Source organism: Glossina fuscipes, unplaced genomic scaffold (assembly GCF_014805625.2).
Source record: "Glossina fuscipes isolate IAEA_lab_2018 unplaced genomic scaffold, Yale_Gfus_2 0, whole genome shotgun sequence".
Lineage (NCBI taxonomy): Eukaryota > Metazoa > Arthropoda > Insecta > Diptera > Glossinidae > Glossina > Glossina fuscipes.
Genome location: NW_023998414.1, coordinates 26,556,102 through 26,559,535, shown reverse-complemented (window position 1 = coordinate 26,559,535; position 3,434 = coordinate 26,556,102).

Below are 3,434 nucleotides of genomic sequence, written 5' to 3'. Positions count from 1 at the left end.
ATAGATATATTTTCACTTATTTCTTGCGTACGAAGCAGACGAGAATTTGTAATCGTAGACACATCGGTAGTGTCTTCTAAATCATAGTCGAATAATTTGTGTTTTTGCAACCATTGTTGTTGTATAGCAGCAAGTTCATGAAAGTCATCGCACGTCGGGAACATATTACCGTTTGTTTGCTTTTCGAATTCCAAAGTTTTCAAGGCCTCAGGTCTGTAGCTATTTCTTCGTGAAACATCACGTCCTGTCGGGTTTGATTGAGCACTTAATACACCTGAGCTTGAATCATGGCGGTACTTGCGTTTATAAGTTGCTTGATGTCTTGGATGCTTCATGCTATAAGCCTCACGGTCAGCACGCAATTTGTAATTTTCGTGAGCACATGCACAACTTGTAACGCAGCCCATAGTATTAATAAACGACGTAGAGTTGAATGTAAAAATTTATATAACACAAGTTTTCGATAATAACGTCGTCTGCGAATTCAGTTCACTTAATGAATGTTGATTACCAACTGGCTGTGAAGACAGTGACAAAGTATATTTATGGCTTTCCTTTAGGGACAAGAACCGCGAATATTTATCGGAATTAATATCGGAATTTCTCAAAACATGGAATTCAAATATTACCTGCACTCTATTCACACATTGTTTATTTATCTGTCTAAGCATCGATACACCGTTGTCATGCCATAAGTTAATGTCAATAAATTTTTATACGGTGATTAAATCAATGTATGGCATTTCCATTATTATTGTTTTTATTTGAAAGGAGAGTAAAAGCATGGGATTTTCACCTTTTTTTAATAAATTTTTAATTATCTATGAACTTACATATAATACACAAAATATTTTTCCTACTGTGGTGAGATGCATTCTCTTTTTGTATCGACCTGTCATACCAGCTGGTGTTTGTTAAAAGGATTTACAAAATTTAGCGGAAGATTCTCCGGAAAAAGAGACTAACAGAAATAGAGTCATGCGGTTATAATAGATATGCAAACACGTTTCAAAAAATTGTACGGAATAAATATTGTCTTAATCTATGGTAGAATTTTAGTCAATTTAATATTATCTAGATGTCCGTCTAAACATTAAAAATAATATCTTTTTGCCCTATAAAGGGTTTATCGTCATGAGAAGTAGTTTAAAAAGTAGATCTACGTTGTCTAAATTTCATTTCAATTTATTTCCCTAGCGAGTCACATTTATGAAAAATTATATCTTTTTGCCGCATAAAGGCTTACTTTTCATAAGTACCGGTTATACGCAAAAGAGATTTAAAAAGCTTAGCTCATTACCCTTTAGATGCGTTCACATGCGTTTAATATACCGATATACTATTGCTTAGCGAATGGAATTTATTGAACGAAGGGGGATAAATTCAGAAAATAAATTTTTGGGTGTGACAAAATCGATCTCAGAGTCAAGAAGAACCCAAAGTTTTGCATAAGCCACTGACACTTTTTTTTTTTTTGCCATTATAAAAGACAACAAATCTCTACATACATATGTATGCATGGGTTAAATAAATTATTTATGAAGTTTAAAAGGACTCTATTCACAGATAAACCGGCATTTTGCAACACTTCTGTTCATTGACTATCTAAACGTAAGTTAGGAAATCTTGCGTAATCGTTTTACCTGATGCTAACCGCTAACTGGGTAAAAGATATCGCGATTTTAAAACATCGACAGACAAAATATTAAAAATCTCTATTCACTTGCATCACTTTTCCGACATACTAGCGAACTCCCTTCTTTACAAAATAATTTTGATGGGAAATGTATTTTATCGAATAGTTGTAAATATGCAATATATTATGTAGTCTAAAAAGTATTGAGCGCTTTAAATATCAAAACTCATTTTAATCTATATTCACATATATATTTACGAAGAAATAACGACGAAATGTTTCTTATTAGGTTCAATATGAAGTCGAGTATTTCGATTAGTATTTAACCCTATTGACGCTAGAATAACAACAATAAACGGTTGGTGAAATGCAATTTCCGAAAAATTCTTGGAAAAACCTCATTATTGTAAGGATAAGCAATAACAAATAGAAAGTAATAGAAATTTTCAACACAGAACACCGTTTCTTTTAAGGGTGTGAAGATAAATTCGAATTTAACTAGTAAAGACACCTACCATTTCTATTAATATACCTCTGTTAACGACTTAACATAGCTCATGTTAAATAATTACAATTGAGATATGGTTGGTTTGAAAGCCTAATCCGTCCATATTAACAAAAAGAAAATTATTTGTGGACATTTCATGAATCCATATAAAACTACCTTTCAAACAAACTAAAAAAATTCAAATTCTGCTTATGGAAACTATTTTTAACGGTATTTGAAATTCAGTATGTTAGCGAAACCTGCATATGAAAAAACACCCAAATTTGACACTCTAGTGCGGCCAAACTAGAAAATGTCGCCTATATTCACCTATACCACGTGAATCTATGTGAAAATACCTATCGATTAAGCAAAAAAAATTCACACTTTGCTTTCAGGAACTATTTTTGCCGATTTTTTGAAATTTGCTATGTTACCATAACATAGCTATGGGAGAACACCCAACTTTGACACTCTGGTGCGACCAAACTAGAAAATGTCGCCTATATTCACCTATATCACGTGAGTCTATATGAAAATACCTATCGATTAAGAAAAAAAAATTCACACTTTGCTTTCAGGAACTATTTTTGCCGATTTTTTGAAATTTGTTATGTTAGCGAAAAATGCATATGGGAGAACACTCAACTTTGACACTCTGGTGCGACCAAACTAGAAAATGTCGCCTATATTCACCTATATCACGTGAATCTATATGAAAATACCTATCGATTAAGCAAAAAAAATTCACACTTTGCTTTCAGGAACTATTTTTGCCGATTTTTTGAAATTTGTTATGTTAGCGAAAAATGCATATGGGAGAACACCCAACTTTGACACTCTGGTGCGGCCAAACTAGAAAATGTCGCCTATATTCACCTATACCACGTGAATCTATATGAAAATACCTATCGATTAAGCAAAAAAAATTCACACTTTGCTTTCAGGAACTATTTTTGCCGATTTTTTGAAATTTGCTATGTTACCATAACATAGCTATGAGAGAACACCCAAATTTGACACTCTGGTGCGGCCAAACTAGAAAATGTCGCCTATATTCACAAAAATTTTGTACTGTAGTACAATGATTTTCAGTACAAAATACACTATACTGTAGTACAATAATTTTCAGTACAAAATACACTATACTGTAGTACAATAATTTTCAGTACAAAATACACTATACTGTAATATACCGTAGTACAATAATTTTCAATACAAAATCCACTATACTGTAGTACAATAGTTTTCAGTACAAAATACCCTGTACTGTAGTATACCGTAGTACAATAATTTTCAGTACAATATACA